This window comes from Malus sylvestris, chromosome 15 (assembly GCF_916048215.2).
Source record: "Malus sylvestris chromosome 15, drMalSylv7.2, whole genome shotgun sequence".
Taxonomy (NCBI): Eukaryota; Viridiplantae; Streptophyta; class Magnoliopsida; order Rosales; family Rosaceae; genus Malus; species Malus sylvestris.
Window position 1 is genome coordinate 24,725,432 of NC_062274.1, and position 12,439 is coordinate 24,737,870.

Here is a 12,439-nt window from a genome sequence, read left to right on the forward strand (position 1 = left end):
TAAGTTTGGAAAATTTACATTGGATTTAAGGTTGTATGTATTTTGTGTGGTTAGGGACTTAAGAAAATTGGATTGTGATGTTTTAGTTGGACCACACACGGGACACCTCCTCCCTCTCTTCCCCGTGCCTTCTCTCTCTCTTCCCTCTCAGTTCACTCTCTCTCTCTCTCTCTCTCAAAACCGTACGGACAAAACCAAGGACCCTCAAATCTTCACAGATCGAAGGTTCTAAGGTAAGAATCGAACTCCTCTTGAGTCCCTGAGTTCAAATATACTAATTTTAGAACTTAAAACCTTCGATATCATCGTGAAATCATAACTCCGAAAATGGGCACTGTTCATGCACACGTAATATATTGTGTTTCATGGAATTTCAAGCTCACAATGAGCTTAAGGAGGTCCTCACGAGCTTCGGGGTACGTCGTTGGTAAGATTTGGACGTCGGAGGACTGAGAACGGAACTTTTCAATTTTGGCCGGAACTTTCGAAGCTTTTTCTGGTGAATCCCCGGCGAGTTAGGGGTCGAGGCAGGTATGGATGTGTTCATCTCGTCAAGATCTTCATTTTGATATAAAGAGCGTTGAAAATAGTAAAGAAATGAGGAAGTTATGGCGATTTAAAAATTCCCCAGAAACCGACGACTTTTCCGTCGCCGGCGAAACCAGTCCGGCGACTGGAGGAAGAAGGTGATGCGCGTGGGGGCGTGTGCAGCCTCGAAAAAATTTTCTAAAAATACCTCGACGTCTGTAACGTCGAGTAGGTCACTGTGGTATATTCATATACCCAAATTGAGCATCGTATGAGAAGTTATTACGAATTGTAGGTTATGTGCTTTAATTAACGTTTTTATAGTTGTTTCGCATATAGGTGATACCTATCCCGAGGACGAGCGCATCCAGGGACGTCACGGGGGTTACGACCCTTCGACTTACCAGTGAGTGAGCAGTTATTTTCTGTTATTACCTATATACTATCAATTTTCCCAAAAATTGAATTTAAATAAGAGTATGTTTTTAAAATGCCATGCATGCATATTATGAATTATATGAATTAGTAATTGAGGCATATATATGTGAAATGGTGCTGTGGACGCACAGGTGAGTATCAGGTGAGTTATATTGTTTATATGATTTATTGATGATGTGAATTGTGTTGAGAGCTCATAACCTGCACCCTGGTGTTAGTGCTTATATTATTCACCCCGCACCACACGCTCACCTTGGATCCAAGTAGGTGCATGTCGTACAGACCATTAAAGGGTTCCGACATGTCGTACAGACCATAGAGTGGTTCCGACTGTAGGCGATTTTAGATTATTATACAACTGTTGATGAGAGAAGCACTAGAGCGTATTCTTACACCATTCTTATCGTATAGACTACTTTAGGTAGTTCCGATTTATGTACAGAGTAGTGCCATACAGGTCACTGTGGTGACTGCGGTTGGTTTGGATATTGAGTTATGGAATTAACCGTACAGGACCAACTGCAGAGTTTCCGGTTGATTCATTATTTCACCTGTTATGTTGATGTATCCTTATTCTGTTATTGACATTTATGCATGGCATACTTTCTGAGTTTTGATAAAGAATTGCGATTTGTGATATTTGAAGGTTTATATGCATATTATGTTATTTTCTGGGAAAGTATACAGGTTTTACAGCGAGGGGTTAGAAATGTTTTAAATGAAATGATTTTCGAAAAGCTTTGTTTTACTGACCTATTCAACTTTGTTTTGCGCCCCTCTAGGTTCTAGTTAGCAGCATTGGTGGCCCACGAGGATTCCCACGGCATTCTGACAGACTACGCATGTAGGACTCACCTTCAGGTGTTGTAATTCAGTAATGTACCTACTTGACTGCACCTTGTACTTAGGCTCTGAATATGTGTGTTTCACACTTAAACTTACTCTAGCAGCGTTACTTGGTTATTATTACTAGTATTTGGTTTTTGTTTATTCGTATTTCTCTTATCTATTGCTTCCGCATCGCACTTTTGGTTACGTCACGCCCATGTAACGGCCAGCACACCTTGATTTTAGGATCGGGGTGTGTCAATTATCTATTAAACCAAAAGTGTAAAAATTATCTATTAAACCAAACAATTATTTATTTAATTTTTAAAAACGTATTCTATTTAAATACATATTATTTATTTATTTATTAAACCAAACAATTATTATTTTATTTTTTTAAATCGTACAAAATTTTGGGGGGGGGAATTTAAAATTTTCGGAGGGAATTTTGCAGCCATTTTGTTTGTGGGTTATAAACGACAGTAATGAAACTTTTATATCTATTTTTATTTTAAAAAAAAAATTTGTCGGTTTTAACCGACATTAATGACAATATTCCAAAATAAAACCCCTCCATCTCTTTCCTTGCGCCAGTGCTTCTCCCTTCCCCCTTTTCTCTTCTCCTCATTTCCTTCTCCTTCTCGCTTGTTGATGGTAGTTTATAAGCATGCACAATGTAATGACATCTCGAAATCGAAAATAATTTCAGAGAAAGGGGGAGATTTGTGATTAGAGGCTTTAGGAAATGGAGTTCTGCCCAGGTTGTGCTAACATGCTGCAGTATGAACTGCTGAATATGCACGATGCGAGATTCTTCTGTCCAACTTGTCCCTATGTAGCATACGTTGATAGGAAGGTATAGCTGAAGATATACATGTTTTTTTGGTGATCTGAATTATATCCTAAGTTCTCTTTCTTGCCTTTTGAAGGGTATGCGTAATGTGATAGCTGGTTTTCGTATTGCGCTTGCAGGTGAAGACTAAAAGAAGGCAACATCTAGTTAAAAAAGAGATACAGCCCATCTTGACCCTGGACGACTACAAGAATGCACCCAAAACTGAAGGTTTGTTTCATTTTTCCCGCCCAAGGGGTTTCAAGTTTTTCTCTTTCTTTTGGTTCTAGTAATTATCAAAGTAGGAATATTTGTTACAAGTAGTGAGAAACATACTATGTTCGTTTTGTTTCTTGATTCACAGTTGAGTACTATTAATGAGGTTGCAGTACTGCAGTGTAATCGTAGTGTGCTCATTCTTTTTCTAGCATTTAACTTTGTTCTTCTGTGGTCTATAAATCCTGCCATTTGTTTACGTTTCTTGGTGCCTCTCTGGAATTCACTGCGTGGTCTCAAAGCTATGTCAACCTTGTGACATGATGCCATTGGTTGAATGGGGGTTGGTATTTTTGCTAGAATTTTTAGAATAATTGCGTATATATCAGACACCGGATAGGATTTGTCTGTAAACTTATTGGTTAGGCTACCTAATTTTCCTTTGTTGTTTTTCTTGTTCACGTTGTCCTGTTATTTTAGAAAACTTATGCTTTTATTGTATGTGCCTAAACCCATTGTTGTGTGATCATGTCTTTATGGCCTTCTCTACATCTTTGCGTGAGCGAATTTTTCTTTTGTGCATCAGCTGGAAACTGCTTCGACTATACTGCAGTTGCACATCAATCTTACATTCCGTTAAGCTCTATTTTGTTGAATATGCTTTTGTAACTTGTGCTATATATTTGGTTGTATATGACTGAAAAATAATAGTTGCGGGTTGCTAAATAACCGTCTGCACCAATAGCAGCTCCACAACCTTATAATATAAGTGCTCAAACTTCATCAGAGTGGAGTTACACACCTCAGCCTGCTGTTGAACAATCCAACTCTGCTCAGCCATTTGTGCCCGAGTCTGGGGCAGAAGCAACAGAGGAAGGTTATGCACTGGAGGAAGAAGGTAGCTTTTGAGCCATATTTTACGCTTTCTGAAATTTGTCTACGTAAGAAATTTACCTCCTACGGTTTCTGCAGATGAGATCGAGGATGAACTGCAGAATCTGGTTCAAGCTTGTTGGGTCATTCCGAGCAGAAGAAGAATGACGAGAAGAAGAAGGGATAATGCTGTTATATTTTTGTTTTATTATTCATCTATTTTCTGTCGGTTTTATCCGAAAGAAAATGGTCTTATTTATTATAATATATTTTCTGTCGGTTTTATATGTTCTGTCAGTTTTATCCGACAAAAAATGCTATTATTATTTATTATTAATTTATTATCTGTCGGTTATATCCGACACAATTTCTGTCGGAAAAATTCATTTCCTAATGCAGTCAATTCTATCGCTTATTATATCCGCCACTGCATCCATTTTCTGTCGGATTTTGCTTAAAATCCGACAGTAATATACATTTTTTGTCAATTTTTGAACCACCAGTTATAGATAATTTTGTAGTAGTGTATGTCGGTTATTCGTATTAACATATTAAACCTAACATTAGACTAATGTATTAACAAACAAAAAAACAAATAGTAGACTAACATGTTAACCCTATTACACCTATATATATATGTGGGTTATTCGTGTCAAATTCACATGATCAAATCAACTATTGCATAAATAACGAAAAAAAAAAAACTTACCTTGATTGCATCCCATGATAAAAGCTGGAGAAGGTTTTAATGTACTTTTTTTTTTTTTTAAGAAAAGCAAGCGAAGGAAGTGAGAGAGAGAAGAAAGAGTCCGCCAAAACATACACTGTAGGGAGTATTTGGGAAGAAAAAAGAGTGGCAAAAGAAGTAAAAAAATGAACTATTAGATTGATCTCATAGTAGTGTATGATAATTAGTAGGAAAAATAATTATGAGATTTTTTGTTTGAAAAATAATATTATCTACACTAATAAAATGGATGAGTGGGCTAAGTTTCATAATGGACTAACAATGATGTGGTTCAAATTAATGATTGTTTAAGATTTGCCACGTGGCGAATTTGAATGGATTTGTAGTGCTATTTAACAAAGTCTAGTGGCAAGCCAAGTCGCACATAAATTTTTCTTGTAGTCTTGGGAATGAGACCTTTAATTGGATTCCAATAATTATTTATGTTTATGGATATAAAGTTATAACACACCCTTAAGCCATGGAGAAATTTTTTAGTGTGTCGAAAGTATCATAATGCAAGTAGTTGGATACTTGAAAAAAAAATTTCAACCACTTGCATTATGATACTTAGTGTATCGGGCAATGTTCCCGGCACATTGAAAAATCTCTCTAAGCCTTGACCAAAAAACTTTAGATTTTGACCAGAATCTCTAAGTCTATCGTGACGTTGAATTTAAGTAGAATACGATTTGGTTCTTTTTCTTTAAGGATTTACTGTGCTAAACTGCAAATCATACTTAGACAAATATATACAAAAATAATTCATTAGAAGCACAAAGAAAAAGAGCATATGCACATGTAAAAAGATGTGATTTGCCTATGTAAGGAGAAATGCCTTCCTCCTCCGAGTAAGTAACCAAGTATTTTTCATTAACTTTTACTATTTATTTCTTGATACAAACGATATCTAAAAAAGGAGATTCGAACACCAAACCTCAAGTGCACAGATAATGTTCAATTCAATACACTTGTTTTGTGTGTACAATTGTCCAAGTAGATTGTAGACCATATACGCATATACTTTAAACACATGTTATGTATTACTCAACGTTTGAGGAAATGTACATTTATGATTGTTTGGCAAGTCCAAACCTCTTGACCTAATTTCTAATCCTCTTTAAAAGTATAAAGCATGGGGTTTGGGTTGAAAGTTTGAAACTTAACCTATTTATATCGTCCTCCATAATCCATTGTTGGGTTTAAAATTCAACAAATGATGATGAGGCAGGAACATTCTCTCCGTGATGAAATAAACACATCAAGCTATGGTGATAGGATCACTGTTCTAAGCATCGATGGTGGAGGAATTAGAGGCATTCTCCCTGCAACCGTATTAACTTTCCTTGAATCCAAACTACAAGTACGTATACAAATACTTCATGCCATGCATGATTCTCAGTCTCTATGTCGCTCTCCATGCACAACTCCGAGTAGTAGTGGGAGTAGTAGTGGTAGTAGTAGTAGTAAAATTTTATTGTTCATTTTAGGAGCTGGATGGAGAAGAAGTCCGAATTGCAGATTACTTCGACGTGATTGCAGGAACTAGCACAGGAGGCCTTATAACAGCCATGATGACAGCACCTGATCAAAACAAGCGACCTCTTTTGAGGCCAAAGATATTGTTCCATTCTATCTCAAACATTGTCCCAAAATATTCCCTCAATCCAGGTTATTTATACATAGAGTTGATATTAATGCATACTTGACAGTTTTTATTCCGGCTAATTTACTGTCTCGCAAGAGAACATATTTCCATTTAACATAGATGGGCACTAATACTTTTTCTTTGCGACAATATAGAGGAATAATCATGAGAATGAATGCCTTAAGGGGACCAAAATATGATGGCAAGTATCTCAGAAAGTTACTTAGAAAGATACTTGGATATCGAAGACTGCATGAAACTGTGACACGAATTGTTGTACCAACATTTGACATCAAATTGCTACAACCCCATGTCTTCTCAACCTTTGAGGTACATAATCATTTGATTAAGTATATATGTATGATCGAAAATGTTCATTTTTTAATATAAAATTATGATCTTTATATGCAGGCAGAGATTGATACTTCTGAGGATGCTTTGCTATCAGATGTTTGCATCGGTACTTCCTCAGCTCCAACTTATCATCCAGCTCATTATTTCAAAACTAAGGACTCAGGAAGAAATGATAGGGAATTTCACCTTGTTGATGGTGGGGTGGCAGCAAACAATCCTGTAAGAAATAAATTAATGGGATACTTTGGATGCGGTCCCTAATCCTTAACATTCTTTAACTAAAACCTTAAGGGGGCGTTTGTTTGCCCTCACTAAGTGGGACTGGACTGGACTGGACTAGCTGTTAGTCCAATAAGGTGTTTGTTCCATGCTGGGACTAACATTAATGAGACTAAAGGGGACTAGCATGGACAAAACCTTTCACTAAGAGGTCTTAGCGAGACCCCCCAATAACCATGGGACTAGCTAAGACTATCTCCTCTCGTCCTCGTCATGCTCAACAACCACTCTTGATAGACTCCTCGTCATCTCCGGTCACCTAGATCATAATAAAATATTAATAATTTATATATTAAATAATATAATATTAGAATTTGTTATTATCCAGCTTCTTAGTCCAACACTGCACCAAACGCTTCACTAAGTTAGTCCAGCTTAGTCTAGTCTAAGCTAGTCCAGCTTAGTCCTTAAAGCTAGTCCAGTCCGAGATAGTCCGACGCAACAAACGCCTAATGATATTCAAAGTTTGATCAAGGTCCTTTGACTTTGTACACTTCATTATATTACAATTAATATTTATATTTTTATAGTTTTGACATTAATTGTTTGATATTTTATGAGATTTATAATCCTATAAATTTAAAATCCCTCATTATAATATTATTAGAAACGGTTACAATAAAAAAATTCAAACATTTTGATTGAATAAATGGATAAAAACTATGTAAAAATAAGAAATAATAAATGGCAAAAGAATGTATCCATATTGTTAAAAAAATTGGTACATTTCACATATAACAAAGTGGTACATTAATAAAGAAGAATGGGTAATTATAAATAAATTAGGGTACAGATAAAAGATTAAAAAATTATGAGTACAAATGAATTTTTTTAAAATATAGGCGCTAAAAGAAATTAATACGTGGGTACAAAATAAAACTAAAAAGAAAATACTACAAATTAAAAAAAAATGTTGCAAATTAAAAGTGGGTACAAACTAAAAATATAAATATATGATACAAAGTTTAGGCATAAAACATAAATATACCATATGTAATTTTTCTATCATTGATTAAATATACAATGTCACGTGACGGTATACGCATGGGTACAAATACAAATAAAACTTTAAAAAATATGGGCACAAAAAGAAACTAATATATGGGTACAAATTAAAAATGAAAAAAAAATTGGTACAAATTAAAAATAGGTGCAAACTAAAAATAAAAATATATGATAAAAAAAATTTAGTCATAAATATAAATATACTAATTGTAACATTTTTAACACTAAAGGAATATATTTAAAAATAAAAATATTTTATTATTCAAATAATTAATGATGTTATTAATACCCAAAGACCTTGATCAAAAATTGAAAATGAATAGGATTTTAATCAATGGAGTAACAAAAAGAAGAATGTGAACCTAATTTAATCTTGCCCTCTTTGTTGCCCCCATATTGCCTTTGGCTTCTAAAACAAATTTTCTAGGATTAACTTACATCATCTCTCATCGTACATGTGAGAATCTCTCGTCATAGATGTGCGATGCTCGAGATATATGCACGGTCAACAATAGGATAGTAAATATGGTACAAATATTCGGATTTAAAAAATAATATATGGTACAAATAGTTTAACGCTGAAGTTGTACCGATGCGTGATTGGATGCATACGATATTATATATATAGTTTACAAAATGCGAAAAGTATTATAATCATTTGGAATATTGTGGTGTAGGCATTGCTAGCAATGAAGCCAACAGGGACAGTGTTCCCGGGGAGTCCAGATGCTCTTGCAGCACCACAAAGTCTAGATTATCAGAAATACATCATGCTTTCACTAGGCAGTGGGACTTCAAAAATAGAGAAGAAGTACGATGCTAAAGTGGCCTCAAAGTGGGGGATTTTGGGCTGGCTTTACAGGGATGGTCATTCCCCTTTGGTTGATGCTTTTACATTTGCTAGTGGAGACATGGTAGATCTCCATATGTCCATGATTTTCAGGTCCATTAAATGTGAGCAGAACTACCTTCGTATTCAGGTATATATATATTTGCTTAAACCCTAGCTAGAGATATCTTTACTATATGTCACTTATTTACTCACATCTCTAATCAAAACATATATTCATCAACTTTAATGAGAAAGATGCAGGTGTCTCAATTGGACATGTGATCAATAATGTAATACAAAAAAAATCACGAAACAAAAGCTACGGAACCCATTTTTTTATTTTCCAACTATTTTGTACTTTATGCAAATTAACGAGTCGGACCAAAATTGGAAAAAAAAAAATTGGGTTCCTGTGTAGGATGACACATTAAGTGGGCACACACCATCGACAGACAAGGCAACAAAGAAGAACATGAAGGAGCTTGTGAGGATTGGTGAGAGGCTCTTGCATAAACCTGTTTCAAGGATGAATCTTGATACAGGTATTTTTGAACCAGCGCAACATCAAGGCACCAATGAGCAAGCCCTCACTAGGTATATTAGTATTATTTAATTTCTTATAATCTTTAACAATTAGACCTTAATTTTTCCTACTTGGCATGGCAGATTTGCAAACTTACTATCAGAGGAGCTAAGACTGCGCAAGGAAAGATTACAACGGTGGTCCTCCAATTGATTAAAACAGATATTAATTATTTGTGTTTATGTCAAACAACTTGTTATATTAGAACTCAACTGCAATATTTAAAGCCCAAATCCAAGCAGAATCATATATATTGTGACTTCATACTTCTGGTGCAAGTTTATTAACCTAATTCTTATATCCTCCATTTGTTCTTACTCATCAAATCTCCATTTTATTTGAAAATGTTGTGAGTTCACGTTCAACTACCCTTCTTTCGCTAGCTTATAAAGATCAACAAATCTCCATTTTATTTGAGGATGCATGTCATACAGAGGAAGATATTTGAAAGGGAGCTATTACTTTCAGTAAGAAAAAGTCATTCTGCACTGATCTTTAGTGAATAAAATAAAAGAGAAATGAACGTCGAATGACTATTTTAGAGTGTTAGTAATTAGGGGTGGGTTCAAAAAACCGAAAATCGAAAAAAACCGAAAACCAAACCGAACCGAAACCGAAAAAATCGAACCGAACGAAAAAACTGAACCGAATTGAAAAAACCGAACCAAATCGATTTTTTTTTGTTCGGTTCGGTTTTAGTGATCTAGAAACCGAACCAAACCGAACCGAATTAATTAAATTAATTTTTTTATTTAATTATTTGTTTTGGGTATTATTTTCTAAACCCAATTTGTAAGTTAAAATGTGCTAAACCCAATATGTTGCCAAACTTTAAGCTCAAAATATTAAAAAAAAAGGCCTATAAAAACTCTAAACCCTAACCTATTATTTATTCCCCATATAAGGTTCTGGAACCAAACCTCCTCCTGAAGTACCTACATCCATCTCCATAGCACTGTCTACTTCTGCCCTAGCTTTCTTTTCCAAATCTACTCTCATATAACATGTAACATAATCCATAAACATTTATTTCGGGTAGATTACTTGGGTAATTTGTGATGGAAAAGAATCCAACACACACTAAATAAATCCACCCACGCATTACTTTTTTACTAATCAAGTTGTCAACATCCAGTTACAAGCAAACAACCTTGATCTTTGAACAACATCATACACTTTTAACTTTTCTAAGTCATTTGTACGATTTTTGTGTTGTGAGGTTATTAGTTTGGACTTTTGAAGACTTGATTGATGATTTTAGTTCAACTTTAAATGTTTATTTTCATTGTCTTTGATTCTAGTTAGAATGCTTATGTTATGATTGTGTTGGATATGTTAAAATTTAAAATTTCAATGTTTTTCATTTTTTGAAAAAAAAAAAAAAACCGAAACCGAACCGAAATTTCAGTTTGGTTTTAGTTTTGACAAAAAACCGAACCGATTTAAACCGAACCCACCCCTATTAGTAATAGTTCTCTTTTGTAGAAGATATTGAGAATAATAGAATTTTATGTTTAAGGTGTCGTTTTTATTGAAATATATTGAAAACATGTTGGTATATTTTGTTGGCAACAATAATATTAATATCAACACATTATCAATAATATATTAATAACCATTGCTGTATAAAGAATGAACGTCTCTCCTGTAGCCGGACTAATAGATTAATCTATGTAAGTTTATAGATATGACAATTTTAATTACTCTTAATTGTTGTAAAACTAACTTTGAGAGAAGTGTGAAAAAGAGAGGGTCGACACACAGAGAAAGAAGGCTTCAAGTGTATGACAATTATGTCTTTGCCCCTGGCCTTGTACCTTTATTTATACTATCATGATGAGCTTTCTTGCCTTACAAGTAACACAAAGTCTATGAGGATTCGATCACCAAATTCTATTGGGATTCTACTTTAAGTTTACACAATCACATCCCTAACTAAACACACGGTTTACAAAACTCCCCCTTAAGTGTGTACAACTTAAGAAGTAGTCACATCAAGTCTTTATGATTAGGAGATGACGGTTGTTGTCGTTAGTTTTTGGTAGGTACAATAATTGCTTATAACGAGTCTGTTTGTGGGGTGCATATTAGAAGAATCTCACAAAAACCTAGCTATGGTAAACCCAATAGAACAAACTCATAGTCTAAGGAGAAAAGGTGAGTTAATGCAGTATGTTGATGTTTCACATCTTCATGATGATCATTAATACACACAAGGGTACGACCAGCCCATAAGAGGTGCCTCGTTAAAACCTCATAAAGTTAGCAAAAACCCAATAGGAAAAATTGCTTATGATCGTAGGAAAAATAGCATATTAAGACCATGCAAACATGCTTCAATATACTTCCCCTAAGTTCGACAAAACTCCCTATGAGAACTATCAGTGATGGAAATCTAAAATTTTAGGCATTTCAAATTTTTGAACAAGCTTCTGAAAAATAAACTTTGATAATAACTTCGTGAAGAGATTAGCAAGAGTGTCTTCAGATCAGATATGCTTGACTTCGATGTTCAAATGCTTTTGTTGCTAATATTGGATGTATGCCTAAAAGCAATAAAGATTAGTGGATTGCTTAAGGTAATACAAGGATTAGTCCATGATCTAATCATGGGGCAAGATCACTATAGGTAAATTACCAATTTAATCTCATTAATGAGTCCATAGATAACGGTTATATACATATGTAAGAGGTAACTTATAAGGTAAAGTTAAACAAACCCTCTTTGAATGTGTGTATCCTAAATATTGTTCATGGTCGTTCGATTATGCGAGCACTTGCTCAGTTGGATTGTTGATGGACTCGAACTGAGTTGCACGTAGACTTCAGGTGAGAGGTTTACGAGTCGAACCGTGCGAGGTGGCGTTGGTCCATGTGGAGCCAAACATGTCTTTGCTTTCTAGCTTAAAGCTCTTTATGAACTAGGTCCAGGTTTGGTGAATTCACTTAGATACACTTTCCATGAATCCTAGGATCATCTTGTTGTCGGAGTTACTGGCTTCACCAGATGCTCTTGTTATGTAAACCTTGATCGCTCATGTTGTCTCTCGGAGGTCTGCAAACATGTCGGAACTTCTTGGAAAATAACTCCCACTGTTTAGATGGGCTGATTCATGTCTTCCCTTTTTGCGATCCCACATATGATTAATGGGCATGTTGTCCATGTGAATCTTCATTGTAACTTTTCTTTCCTTTAAGTATTCTCACTAGTCTTGCTACCTTCCACCACAAAGAATTAAAAAAGAAAGAAGAAAACAACTTTCGTCTTTCCATTCACTGCCAACTTTCCATTTACT

The 12,439-nt window shown here is 34.9% G+C and overlaps 1 long non-coding RNA gene and 1 pseudogene across 1 annotated transcript; both read left to right on the forward strand.

Moving 5' to 3' along the window:
* Positions 1 to 407: 407 nt before the first annotated feature.
* Positions 408 to 1,801, forward strand: LOC126603810 (uncharacterized). Its single transcript, XR_007616404.1, has 3 exons — positions 408 to 531; positions 868 to 934; positions 1,749 to 1,801. It is a non-coding gene; the product is annotated as an uncharacterized LOC126603810 (long non-coding RNA).
* Positions 1,802 to 5,626: 3,825 nt separating this feature from the next.
* On the forward strand, positions 5,627 to 9,433 carry LOC126603808 (patatin-like protein 1; annotated as a pseudogene).
* Positions 9,434 to 12,439: the final 3,006 nt, after the last annotated feature.